At 44.1% G+C, this 14,908-nt stretch overlaps 1 long non-coding RNA gene across 1 annotated transcript in view; it reads left to right on the top strand.

Moving 5' to 3' along the window:
- The window catches only part of LOC132219623 (uncharacterized), a 266,808-nt gene that overhangs the window by 158,423 nt on the left and 93,477 nt on the right, over positions 1 to 14,908 (top strand). The gene's annotated exons all lie outside the window — the stretch shown is intronic.

The raw sequence follows: 14,908 nt of genomic DNA, 5'->3' as shown, positions 1-14,908 counted from the left end.
TGCATATCTGTGGGATGTATGAATGAATGAATGAATGAATGAATGAATGGAGACAACCTGCACCCCCTGTATGCGTTTTCCTCTCACCCCCGACCTTCACCCCACCCAGCCTCTTGCACCCACTATGTCCAGTACCACCACCGCTGTCCCTTTTCTTTTTAGTTAGTCCCAGCAGCTCTGTGGTATTACAGCATCAGCTCTGATTTTCCATAGAGCTGGTGCTGGAAAACAAACTGTACTGTGTAATTATCCTTGTAACACTCTCCAGAAGACTTTCAACTTAATCAAATTACTGAGATTTAAAAACATTAGAACAGAAATGAGCTTGTTAGAGTAAATTAGGCTTCATAAATGTGTTCCCTCTTTACTAGAAAACATTGATTTCTGTGGTCACCTTCTCTAAATTATTGAAATCGGAGTGGCCCGCTTTAACTGGCAAGGAGAAATGTCGTTAGTGGTTTGTGGGGATGAGGAAAGGAATAAAGGGGAATGGGGAACAGAGCTGGCTATAGGATTAATGGGGAAACAGACACACTGTTTCCTGCCCTGGTGAGACTCTGTAAGAATAATAAGACTATAATGAAATAGTCAATCTGAGAGCGGACTGGACACATGGAATGCTGAGGGGTGCAGGATAAAGAAAGAACCTCATTATTCCATAGCACGAATGGGAATTTCCCAGGGAAGACGATCTTTGCTTTTATGATGCTACAAGTTGGCCTAACAGAACCATCCCACATCTTACCAGGACGCCTTTGACCCCTGGGCTCTCAATGTCCTGGTCTCACAGTCCCTATTCCTCACAGGGCTCTCATGTGGGTTTGCCAGCCCCCAAACGATCTGCTTTAGACTCGGAGCTCCTTGGAGGTCACAGTAATCACTGGGGGAATGCAGAGTGGCCCTCGCTGGAGCCTCCTAACCAGCAGTTTGGAGAGGAGAGCAGAGGCTGTGGCCAACCATAGTGAGGCCCCACTGGGGCTGGTCAGAGGAAGGGCGGGAGCAGAGGCAGCAGCCAGCCTCTGAGTTGCTGCTGTCAATACACAATCATGTTCTCTCCTCTGGGAGGAGCCCCTGGTACTGGGGAACTGGTCAAGGGAGAGAACTGTGTTTCTTGAATTAGGGCCAGTGGGAACTCCCAGAGGTGATGACCTCATGCTGTTCGCTTGCTCTTGGGGAAAAAATGAAGGCTCTCCCAACCAATGCCCAGATCCTTCAAAGCCTGAAACAGACTGGCTTCTTTAGGAACTGTCTGAACCAGGGGTCCTCAAACTTTTTAAACAGGGGGCCAGTTCACTGTCCCTCAGACCATTGGAGGGCCGGACTATAGTTTAAAAAAAAAAAACTATGGACAAATTCCTATGCACACTGCACATATCTTATTTTGAAGTAAAAAAACAAAACGGGAACAAATACAATATTTGTATTTGCATGTGGCCCGCGGGCCATAGTTTGAGGACCCCTGGAACACTGCTTCCCTTCCACACCTGCACCAAATTCAACTAGAAAGAAAAGATCTCCAAGTAATAACAGCAACACTAATAATAGTGGCTAACATACAACATTTATTTACTACATTCCAGAAAATGTGTGCACTTACTATGTGTTAACTCGGTTTATCCTTACAAAACCTTATAAGATTGGTATTATTATTGTTCTGTTTTAAAAATGAAGAAGCTAAGGTACAAAAGAGTAGCCTGTTCAAGGTCACAGAGCTAGTAAGTGGTGGAGTCTGAGATTTGAACCTAAGCTTTTGGTTTCAGAGTCTGGACTCTTAGCCACTATATTAAGAACACTCCCTCCAAATTGAAAATTCATGAAAGATCTATTATGGGCCGCGCACAGAGTAGGCCTTATGGTGGTCTATGCATCTGAGGAATAGGGAATGCATGTCTCCACTCAGGACTGGATAAGAAAGTAACTTATGGGTTCCTTTTTCAAAAATTATGAAGAATTTTTAGATGGTGATATTAAACCACACCACTTTAAACCAAGCACAGAATCCTTTTGAAGGACAGCACAGGAAGCTGGCCCTGCCCCATCAATCAGAAAAATAAAACAAGACCTAGAATATAGAGCAAGTAACAGAATATTTGTAAAAGGAAAGTGTAATGAAAGCGTTGAAAAGGAGGTGATTTAGTCATTGTGAAGGCATCAAGGGAAAGGTGACATCTTTGAGAAAGTCAGCATGCAGCCAAAAAGTGGAGGTCATGCCAACGGACTAGGAAGGAAGGTTACAAAATGAAGACGATACTTCCCAGGCAGGAGTCAGGGTCAGCAGAGCGAGCACATGTGCACGGTGTTGACCTGTCACTCAGCTACACTTGTTCTGAAACAAAAATTTCTTAAAGAGGCCTGGTAAGATAGGTGTGGAATGAAAATAGTTCCAAAAGTAGGAAAATAATGCTTCTGGAGCTACAGGTCAAAACCAGCTGTGGCTGAGATCATAGGCAGCAGGAGGCCAGCTCCAAATGACCGTGTCTGCACAACTGTTTGTCTCATAATAGGTCACTCCAAGATTTGAGAGACCAGAGAAGAAAAGTACTAAAGGAGATTTTTAGTTCAAATGAACTAGATCCAGGGGCCTTCTCAGGGTCAACAGGCAGGATGCAGGGGAAGGAGCAGCTTAATTACCATCATTTATAGCCCTGCACTGCAAAGGTGGACCTTTATACAGTAGCTGTAATTTATTCTGTATGTAACCAACAGAGAATGCATTCCACACCCCTGACATATGTTGCTTAACACAGAGTGTAGAACAGTCAGTGGGCCACCTCTCCACTCCAGGGCCTTCCTTCAATGCCCCTCCCCCAGTGTTTCCACCTCCTTAAGCCTCACACCTACTTCCTGCTTCCCTCTGTCCCTCACTCCCCCCTCTTGTTCTCCACCCAGGACACAAATGATTCTGGCCAGCTCAGAGCAGTCTTGCTTGGTCCCTGTGTTCCAGGCTGCATCTCAATAGGATCAGGGCACATCTGGCTACACAGCAGGAGGGCCACGCTACAAAGTGCAAAAATAAAACCACAAAAGATCAAAAGAAAAGCATCCTAGGCAAGAAATTACCCTTATCTTTATCTCCACGGAATCCATCAAGTACAAGCATCTGAGAGATGGCAAGCAGTAAGATAACAAAAGGGAAGCAGGGAAGAAATTAAAAGCAGCCTCCAATCATTAGCCCTTGAGCTGGCTTGGTAGGGCCTTAAAAGGCTCTGGGAAGGTATCCCACAGATAGATCCTTCATTAGGAATGGACTGGAGCAAAATAGACAACCTGCTGATCATCAGGCCTTAAGATGACAGCCTGGCTGAGCCAAGTTAAATCAGGAAAGCCGATTTCATTTATACATTGCACACTGTTTGTATTTTTTCTTTCCTGCTTAGAGTGTGCACTCTGCCTCATCTTGGGGTTTGATGTTTTGCTTGGTGGAGTGTGGATAATCTTCACCTTTCTGCACCCACACCTGTGCCTAGGATAACTCCTGTAGGTGCATGTCCCCACGGAAGGCCAGAGAACTCGACGGTGGCAATATAGCAGCTGTGAATACCTCTTCCTCTGATAGTAATTTGTTTCTAACACCAGCATCTAATCTCTTAACTGGGTCACATTTCTATATATTTAGGATGAAGCTAGCCTGCCCATGCTTAAGCGAATTTATACATCGTATTAGAAACAAAACCCACCAAGATTTTTCTGGGGGGTGTTTTGTTTAGGTGTTTAGATTATGACCTGGGTCAGTTATGGGCTGATTAGTACACTCTTTGCAGTCAGTGTTTTATTCAAACTGGGGTAACTGATCATAAATGACAAAGAAGGTTTGGACTGAAGGTCAAAATCCTGTCACTCCAATCTGTTATTTATATAGATGCCATGTGCTACAGCATGGCCATTTGTACCATGTGCATTCACATTTTTAAACATCTTATTGTTGATGCCAGGCTGTTGTGTTCAGTTGTGCAGGGAGCGCACAGCATGACTCCAGAGGAGCCATTCACATTTGTAAAATTTGTGGATGGCACCCTCGGAAGCTGTGCACTTTAAAATCTGCATGGTCATATGCTCTGGGTATGTCTGTTCTCCTACAGGGACAAAAGCATTAATCTAGTCAATAACACAGAGTAAGGATACGGAGGTGCCAGTGCCCTCCCTGCCTATCAAAAAGAACTGTGACAAAGGCAAATGCATAAAGACAGCAAAATCGCATTGAATGCCCTAACGCTGTATCTGTGGTACGGAGAGAGGGCTGTTGGGAAACAAAGAAGAGAGTTATTAACTCTGCTTGAAGGAATCAAGGGAGACTTTGCAGAGGAGATGACATTAGACTGGTGTTAAGGGATGAGTAGGTATTACATAAAGTGAATAAAGAATTTCAGGCAGAGGAATCCCTGTATAAAAAGACATAATAAAGAGGACAGCTTTTAAAGGCAGGTGCTAGAAAACGATGGAGATGTGGGTGGTTACAGGCATGAAGCTTTGGAGTGAAAGATACAGCAGAAGACGGTGGGGTAGGCCCAGATCACAAAGGACCCTGTTCAACTGTTTGGACATCTAGGATAACATTTTATAAAGAAATGGATTCACAAAGGGCAATGGGGCTGGGGGGGGGGCATATGTAATGCTTTCAACAATAAAGATTTATTTTTAAAAAATGGATTCAATGCTGACTGCTTGGTCAGTAAAGCTCCAAATAGAAAAGTGGCAGCCAGTGAGCCTGTATCTTGCCTGTGGAGGCAGTAAAGTAATAAGACCATGGACTCTGGACTGGAGATGCATGTGAGTCCCTCATAATTATTTAACTTCTGTACAGTTCAGTTTCATTAGCTCTTAAAAGGGATTCATAACAGTACCTGCTTCATGGAGTTGGTGTGAGTTTTACATGAGATAGTCTAGAATGTAATTCATTTGTCACAGTGTCTGGCATTTTGTAATTGCACCATAACTATTGGTTGATCATCTTGTACTGTTGCTGCTTCTCTTCCTGCCCTTGCCCTCCCCTCCTCCCATCATCATCATCACAAATTTCATAGAGCCCACAGTTCAAATTTTCTCCTTAATCCTGCTCTGACTAGTTTATAAATAACTAGTCTGAGTGGACATTAAACCTCAGCTCATCTGAATATCTACTTGGCATTAGTGGTACTGAAAGCAGATGAAAACCTCAAATATTTTGCCTTCTCACATCACATAACACTTTTTTTTTTTTTTTTTTACACAGCTCCACTGCCTTCTGCCTTCTGGTGTACTCAAGTGTGGGGCATGTGCACTGTTTACTGTTCATTGCTTTACCACAATTTTCATTTATTATAAACTATAGCAAAGGTCAGTTTAAGCTATTTTAAAGGGAATTTCTGGGAAGGAGAACTGTTAATCTGTGACTTTGCCATTACTCCTCCCTTCGCCGTAGAGAGAAGGAGAGGGAGAGAGAGAGATAAATATACAATTGGCTTCTTTCCTAAGTAATACTATATAACCCCTATATTTAAACTGACAACACAAGCATCTCTCTTTAACATTTTAATGAAATAAAGTTGGACCAAGCCTTTCTGCTTTTCTGATGACAAGCCTTGGCTCATACTCAGAACTCCCAGTTTAGCTTCGACGAGATGAAGACACTTCTGAGAGACCAAGGACCCCCTGCAGCTCAATGCTCCCTTTTTCTTTCCATTAAGAACATTTGGTGTGTGACTGGAACATAATGTTTGGGCCCAACATGAAATGGTACAAGGACAAGCCTTTCACCGGGTTCTCAGATCTCTTTCCAAAGGTGCACTCAGCACTTCATCTCTCTATTTATATACCAGTGTCCACATCCTAAAGTCGTTGCAAGAGTTACCTCTAAGATCTGACAAACCAGCGGCTTGTGCCAGTGCCAGTGCCCCCCCCCCCCCTCCCCGCTTTGGCAAGCCCCAGACAGCTGGCTGTCCAGTGATTCAGGGAGGTAACCAGGGGAAGGAGATGGAGAGATCAGCTCCTGATCAGAAATCCTCGGGTCTCATAGCAATGAAATCATTCCAGAAGTCTCATTCTCCAATAGTGTTCATTAAGGGCAAAGGGAATATTGAATGGCTACAAAAAAAAAATAGCTTTGCATGACTTTTATTTTTCTGCTTCCATCACATTCCCACTGCACATACCTGGACTACCTTTTTGGGTATCTTTTCTCTTTTAACAGCCTTTTATTGAACTATATGCCAGGCACCTAATAAGGAGTTCCATAAATACTGCCCTGATCTTTGCATTAAATACCAGGCCCTTTCATTTTCATTTTTACAGATATAGAACTGGAAGGTGGAAGTTCATACCGGAGTATCTGAGCAATAATTGGAGTTGAGATTTAGCCAATCAAAACTCTTTTACCTTCTGCTACATTTCAGCATTTAATACGTCTTCAAATTGCCCCTGGAGAGAGAGGTGCAGCCTCCCTCAGAGATGCTTCTTAGTCCCTTTTGACATTTGGGGATCACACTGAACAAATCAAATGATCTGTGGGGCTTTGACGGGAGAACCCTGTCATTGCTTTAATCTGTCAGTAACATGGGGGCTGTGCAATATGAGTTAGTGTTACAAACCATGTGCAGCAAGAGAAGTTAGCTAACTACTGTGTGGTCCCATTTATAAAAGTCCAAAAGGAGGCGAAACGAATTGATGGTGTCAGGAATCAAGGAAGTGGTTATTTTCCTTGATGGAGATGAAAGGGGCCACAGAGATTCCGGGGTGCTGGCAGCACATGTTCAGTTTTATGATGTGGAACTGATGATATGGGATTGTTCGATAGGTGAAAACCAATCAAATCGTGTACTTATGATAAGTGCACTTTCCTGTATGTATGTTCTAATCCAATAAAAACATTTTAAAAAGTTGCATCAGGCTGAGAGCTCAAAGGGTTTTGAAGCAACTTCTTTTGAATTATCTGACACCTTTACAATGTATTAAAATTTTCAGAGGAAAAAAGATAATAGTTCATGAAAGAAAAAATATCTTAGAAAATTGCCCTCCGTATCTTTCCATTATTGCTAATGTTTCATCTACTATGTTGGGTTTAGTGTGAACATTTGAATCCCAGTCCGTTGCCATGGTTTTAAGTGCTAAAATTGAAATCCAAAGTAACAATTCTCCTTCTTTCCCTCTACTGTGTGATGCCGATTATGATGAAAGTGGTTAGTTCTTTTTTGTTTATTTTTTAAATGTATCTTTATTGTTTAAAATATTACAGATGCCCTCCTTTTTGTCCCATTGACCCCTCTCTACTCCACGCCCACCCCTCCCAGGCCCTCACCGCACTATTGTCTGTGTCCATGGGTTTTAACCTTACTGATCATTAAAGTAATCACTGACGTATTTTATCATATACATAAAAGGCTAGTACATTCGGATTGTGTTGGATTACCAGCCCCTGCTAAAGTATATGTTATTGCCTAAGAATAAAAGAAGTTGTATCCAAAAGAGAAATTTTCAAATAATGAGACACTATGATTCTGACTAGAAAACCCACAAACAAGGATGTAAGCCTTTACATCCTTTCTGTGGCACTATTATAATGTGTATGAAAATAGCCTACATTAATAGTGAATGCTTATTATATACCAGATATTGTTTTAAGCATATTGCATTGGGTTAGCTCCTTTATTAACCCTATGAAAGGGGTCTCTTGTTAACTTCATTTTATAGACAAGGAAACTAAGGCACACACATGTTATGTAACTTACCTAAGATTATACAGCTGGCAAGAGATGGAGCTGGGACATACACCTACTTAGTTTGGCTTCTGTCTTCAGGTAAAGGGCAAGTGGTCATGCACAAGGCTTCACTCCCTCGCTCCCCAATAACTTAAAAAGTCTGTTGGCATTTCAGGAACATTTTAAGTGGAATAACAGTGAGGGCTTGACAGCCATGAGGTAAGAAAATGGGGTGACAATTCCAGAAATTAAAGGTCAGTGACAATTACATGAAGAGAGTTCATTTGATGGAAAGGAGAGAATGGGGGATAATGCCAGAGGCAGGAAAGAGAATGGTGTAACTTAGGGTAGTTTTATAAAGGACTTTGACACAGAAAGTGCTATTGTTTTCAGGTGAACTAATCATCATATAACTGGTGAACTATTAAAAAACCTATACAGATCTGGCTGGTGTGTCTTGGTTGGAGCATTGTCCCATGCACTGAAGGGTCACAGGTTTGATTCCCTGTCAGGGCACATACCTAGGTTGCAGGTTCCATCTTGGTCAGGGTATGTACAGGAGGCAACTGGTCAATGTTTCTCTCTCTCTCTCTCTCTCTCTCTCTCTCTCTCTCTCTCTCTCTCTCTCTCTCTCTCTCCCTTCTTCTCTCTCAAATAAATAAAAAGATATCCTCAGGTGAAAAAAAAAACACAAAAAAACATGTATGGACATCCTAAGCATTTGGAAGATAATGCATACTACCTGATCAAATGTAGGCCTGGCACCCTAGGTCATTTGGTTGCACCACTTCCAGGCCTCCTGGTCTTTAGACAAAAAGGAAATTAGACACACCTGGCCTAAGATATGCCTTCTAACAAGAAATTTTAAAATTTCACATGCTTGAACTGATGAATGGAATAACATGAAAACTGCTTCTTTCTCTTCATTTGCAAAAGTAGAGCTGGACTTGAAGAAATAGATGGAAAGGAAAAACAGACTTCATATTTAGTTAGCCTCAGAATACACATGACCTGAGAGCTCCCTATTTAGCTCACCTCCCTGCTTTTGCTGCAAATGTTTGCTGATGCTACAGCTTACAAAGTACAAATCTGCAGGGGCCTCGGACCCCTTTGGTACACTCTTTTCCATGATTAGGTAAATGTCAGTGGAAAATCACCATGTATTTAGTGTTTTAATAAAACTGCAATATTGTTTATTTTGTGGCCTCAGGTTCCAAAAGGGAAAGAAACAGCCACATTAAACTTTGCCCCTAAAACTCCTGCAGCTTCCTCCAGGATACTTCTAAATGTTATTCCCCTGCCACCCGAGCTATGTTTTCACTAGAACATCCTCCACAGCTAATTCGAGGCGATAATCATAGGACCGGCCAGGGTCATTTTCAGGCTCGAGGAAAGAAATAGAATCCAGATTGTGTGTCACCAGAAACATAACTTTAATTCCTAACTTCCAGCTCCTTGATGACAAGGTCACCAAATGCCAAACTTAGATCTCAGAACAGTAATTCTACCAGGAACACACAGGCATGAAATCTATATCAGCTTCTATTTTCCTGCCTAACCCTCAGAGGGCTGCATCTCCACCTCCAACCTCAGTGTCAAGCACTAGCTTTGTGCATTGCACTGTCTGGGACATTGGCAAGAGTCGAGGGGTGAATAAACCAGCTGTACCTGACTTCACAGTGCCCATCAGATCCAAGTGGCTCTGAGATGTCATCCCAGGTTCTCTTGACACTGCTGTCCACTTGTGCTTATAGCAAGTTGTCACATGGACAGTGGATTTTCACGGGCCAGGAAGTCTTCTCACTCAACTCTTTCTCACCTGTTCTAATGCTTATGTTTTTAAAAGAAATATGGACAAATTTATAGATAACTTAAAATGCAAATATACCCTATATTTGAAACAGCACAATGGCACATATTAATTCTCACGCATGACTATAGTTAGCATCTTTTTAGAGAGTTCCTTTTTTATTTTTATTGTATTTATCTTTATTTATTTATTTATTTTATTGATTAAGGTATTACATGTGTGTCCTTATCTCCCCATTACCTCCCAAACCCTCCACTTATGCCCTCACCCCCCCCCACCCACCCCCACACGGTGTCTGTGTCCATTGGTTAGGCTCATATGCGTGCATACAAGTCCTTTGGTTGATCTCTCCCCCTTATCCCCACCCTCCCCTACCTTCCCTCTGAGGTTTGATGGTCTGAAAGATGCTTCTCTGTTTCTGGATCTGTTTTTTGTTCATCAGTTTATGTTCATTATTTTCCATAAATGAGTGAGATCATGTGATATTTATCTTTCTCTGACTGGCTTATGAGAAGGAAGAGAGAACCCAATGGCTTTAAATACTGGAGACCTGGTGTCAGAAGAAAGATTCCTCACAGAAGATGAGAAAGGGAGGAAGGGACAAAACAGTGTTTTCCTACCTCACTTCTCTGACAGACGTGTTCACATACAGATTGAACTACATTTGGTACAGGTGGTAAGAACATTTTAAGGTTTCTATATATATGATAAATAATTTCCCAACCATGTGACTAAATATTACTATTTAATTTATTACTTAGTTATTGAACTATTATCATTCACTAGAGGCCCGGTGCACAAAAATTTGTGCACTCAGGGGGGAGGAGGGGTCCTTCAGCCCGGCCTGTGCCCTCTCACAGTCTGGGACCCCTTGGGAGATAATGACCTGCTGGCTTAGGCCTGCTCCAGGGTGGTAGAGGGCAGGCCCAATCCCTAGGTGCAGCCCCTGGTCAGGCTCACAGCAGGGCCAATTGGGGAGTTGGGGCGCCGCCCCCTGTCATGCACAGAGCAGGGCGGATTGGGAGGTTGCGATGCCACCCTCAGTCACGCTCAGGGTAGGGCCGATTGGGGGGTTGGGGCACCACCCCCTGTCACACTCAAGGCAGGGTCGATGGGGAGGTTGCGGCGCCACCCCCTGTCACGCACAGAGCACGGTCAATCAGGGGGTTGGGGCACTGCCCCCTGTCACTCACAGAGCAGGGCCCATCAGGGGGTTGGGGAGCTCCCCCGTCACTCACAGAGTAGGGCCGATAGGGGAGTTGGCGCACCGCCCCCTGACACCCACAGAGCAGGGCCGATCAGGGGGTTGGGGCACCCCCACACTCACACTCAGGGCAGGGCCGATGGGGAGGTTATGGCTCTACCCCATCACACACAGAGCAGGGCTTGTGGGGAGGGGGGGTTTGGGGCGCCACCCTCTATCACCCACAGAGCAGGGCTGATCAGGGGGTTGGGGCGCCGCCACTCTCACACTCAGGGCAGGGCTGATGGGGAGGTTATGGCTCTACCCCGTCACACACAGAGCAGGACCCGTGGGGTGGGGGGGTTGGGGCGCTGCACCCTGTCACACACAGAGCTGCAGGGTGATCAGGGGGTTGGGGAGCTCCCCCCTATCAGGCACAGAGCAGGGCTGATCAGGGGGTTGGGGCACCTTCACCTGTCACGAACAGAGCAGGGCCGATAGGGAGGTTGTGGCCCCACCCCCTGTCACACACAGAGCCGCAGGGCGATCAGGGGGTTTGCACACTGCCCCCTGTCATGCTGATCCCAGTGCCAGGAGGCCTCTTAGCTCCGCTGATCCTGGTGCTGGGAGGCATATTACCCTTTTACTATATAGAATAGAGGCCTGGTGCATGTGGGGGCTGGCTGGTTTGCCCTGAAGGGTGTCCTGGATCAGGGTGGGGGTCCCCACTGGGGTGCCTGGCCAGCCTGGATGAGGGGATGATGGCTGTTTGCAGCTGGTCACACACCCTTCAGGGTGGGGGTCCCCACTGGGGTGCCTGGCCAGTCTGGGTGAGGGGCTGAGGGCTGTTTTCAGGCTGGGACTGAAGCTCCCAACAGTTCCTTTTTTTCTTTGTTTTTTTAAATTCTGGGCCAGCTTTAGCTCTGGCTCCAGCTCTGAGGCCTCAGCTGCTGAAAGTAGGTATCTGGTTTGTCTAGGTTCTATAATCAAAACTCTGTATCAACTCCAGCTCTGAGATCCCAGCCAGCTGAAAGCTGGTTTCTGGGGTTTTGTTTAGCTTCTATAATTGTTAAAATGTTTCTTAAACTGCAAGCTCAGAGGCCGGCAAGGCAGGCGGGGAACATTGCAGTCCTCGGTCACTGAAGCAAGCAAGCCTCATGTTCAGTTTAAGCTGCCTGGCTGCCAGCCGCCACCTTGGCTGGCAGTTATTTTGCATATCTCACTGATTAGCCAATGGGAAGGGTAGCAGTCGTACACCAATTACCATGTTTCTCTTTTATTAGATAGGTTGATGTTTCCTGTTCAGTTCCAGGCTCTGCTTCATATAGCTATGTGTGTGTATTTTTAATTTTTACCAAAACCTGTCTTTTCTGTACTATAAAAGTTTCCCTGACTTTTGAACAAAAGATTTGAGTGGAAGACCTAACCTTTTAGTTGCATAATTGGTTTCTCCCAATTTGTTGGGATTCTTAGGCATGACCATGAACAGGGACATGGCACAAATTCACTCAATGTAATGGCTAAAGACTGGACCACAACAGATATGAAGATTCATGGCTAAATCCAACCTTATTTTGGACATGTATTAGGGCAAAGAATGCTGAATACTAGCAAATAAAAAGAAAAACATTCATTGTAGCTACAAACATTCCCTATCTTCCGGTGTTAGGGACATATGACTACCTCCCTGTATTATCCAGAATAGGTGCAAGGAACCGGAACATTCACATGGAAGGAAAGAAATAGGATCAGAATTAGGAAATTGGCTCATGAAAGAAATCTCATTGGAGGAGCGGGGATGGAGGTCGTAAGAAGTCCTCTCATCTCTGCTTACCCTTCCTCATAACTGTGAGAGAGCAATGAACTGCGTAGAAAGTGGTGGCAGAACTCTTTTTTGGGTTGAGGGTTGGATCTTCTCCCTTCTTTTGGTGGAGCTTTTTAGTGAGCAAGAATGGCAGTGGGTCTGTCTAGTGTGCAAACCAAATACAAGCTGGGGAGATAGATCCCTGTCTCCTTAACCCTGCTGTACTCACACTCTCTTCCCTCCTAATGGGTTTCCCAAGGCAAAGCTGTCCTTTCCCCCTCTGTCTAGGAGGCCCCTCCAAAGGCTAATTGTCAGTAGATGTTAAAGCTTGGTTTGGCCGCTTCCACAACATATAATGTACACTCTATCTAATACCAGGGAGTCTTATGTATTGGTGACACCTTTTAGCGCCTGTCCTAGGTTCAGGGTTATTGTGCAGAAATGAGGGGGCCGAGCAGCAGAGGCACGATACAAAAGACTCCATCTTTGTGCCCCATGCCTTACTGATACTGCCATCTCAATGCTCCAGGAACTGGATATGGGAACGTTGGCCAGATGTGGGCACCAGAAGCTGAGTAGAAGCGGTGGGTGAAGACTGCAGCAATGTCCTTTCTCTTCCTGATCAGATTCAAGGCAGGTTCCTCCAGCGCTGTTGTTCTATGCCTGTCACAGAGGCCCAAGTGGGTAGTTAACAGCAGCTACTTACTGTCCTCTCCTGTTCCCCCTAGGGCACCTCACAACTTTTCACCTCTGAGCTTATATGTTAATTGTAGTCTGTGTCATTCTGTTTATGTCTTAACTATATCTTGGCTGTGTTGCTCCTTGTGAGATGTCTGAGAAAGCTAACTAATCATACTAGGAGAACATTTGAGCGATTAGATGTCTCTAGGGGGTGCAGGTACTGAAAAAAGCAAAAATTACCAGGCCCCAGAAAGATGGGTCAGGAGGAGACTGGGAGCAGCATGAGTATAAAGCAGAGAGTCTACAGGATGGGGAATGTCCAGCCCACTGGCCGTATTAGGCCCGAAAAATCATTTGGTCTGGCCCGGTCAAGGCAACCACAGGCGGGACTCAAAATTCAATAAATCTAGGAGCTTTTTTCATAGCAACATAAATTTATATTAAGTGAATTATTTTAAGCAAATGATGTTATTAATATACAAATAGCTCTTGGCATAAAAAAGGTTCCCTACCCTGGTCTAGGACAGGAAGTAATGACTTTGGTGCAGAACAGCTCTACAGCCTTGAAGACAAGTTTTTAGCTGCCCCTTTGTCAACTATAGAACCTCACTCTGACTTTCCCCTTTTCTCTTTTTCCTTTCCTCCCACTCCCCTTTGCTCCTCTTCCTTCTCTCACTCTCCTTCTGCCTCTCCATGTTTTTATTTTCTCGAAGTCTCTATCTTCTCTTCTTGAGTATACTGACTGTTCTTATTTTATTCAAAGAAAATTACTTGTTTACATTTCTTTTCTTCCACATGCCTGAATTATAATGGTGCATATTTTCGTTAGTTTCACTGGCTGGTGAGCAGAGAGAATGACTTCATACCAGGTCAGAGAAGATTAAAAAAAGTCAGATTCTGTTTCCCAACCTTTCAGCAAAGAATTGGTCTATTGACCCAGTTATTGTTCCAATTCTTATAAGATAAGCAGAAGGATGTGGAAGAACAGACTTTCAGAAGTCTGTTAAAAAATAAATGACCAGGGTTATATAGCAAATATAATTTTATTCCTCTTACAAATTGGGTGAAATAGGATTTAGAATTCATTAAAAATACTTTAAAGGAGAATAGACATTATATATACATGTATGCATTATTGTACTAATAGGAAAAATGAGTAAGAGTCAAATGCTAGTGTTTTATATGTGCAACCCCCCCCCCCAAAAAAAAAAACAACAAAACTGAGTGTGTTTCTGAGTGAGTTTGAATCCATTCTCATTGCCTGTTACCAGCCCGAAGTTCTATGAATGTTTGTATTAATAATTGCAGAAGGCCACCCATGTATAGAAGGCAGTTTGTTTAAATGAAGCTAACACTGTGTCCTCACGGAGTGCACATCCTTAAAGTGAACTGGAAAGTTCTGTGAATCTTTTTTTAGAAGCAGACATTTCTCAAGCACCTGATCAGTTCTTCTCAGGGGCGGAGTTTTCAGAGGCAGCTGGAGGGATGAGTGCCACCCTGGCTGGTCTGCAGTTCCTTTGCTCAAGCTCTTCCTTTTGGCTCTCCACCTGCCCTTCCTTTGACCAATCTGTCGTTTTGAGGGTATTCCTTTGAACCTCTTTTCTTTATCACAACCTGCATGCGCATGTAAGGAATTCAGCCTGCTGCCTGATGCTGAGCACAGCAGGAAACCCACATCAGCGCGGCTGCACGGACTGCCTTCTACTTTTACAAAACCGAATGCCAAACGGGCTTCACAATGGAGATGTTGAACACAAAAG

The sequence above is a fragment of the Myotis daubentonii genome, chromosome 1, assembly GCF_963259705.1.
Source record: "Myotis daubentonii chromosome 1, mMyoDau2.1, whole genome shotgun sequence".
Taxonomy (NCBI): domain Eukaryota; kingdom Metazoa; phylum Chordata; class Mammalia; order Chiroptera; family Vespertilionidae; genus Myotis; species Myotis daubentonii.
This window is presented reverse-complemented; position numbering and strand designations above follow the sequence as displayed.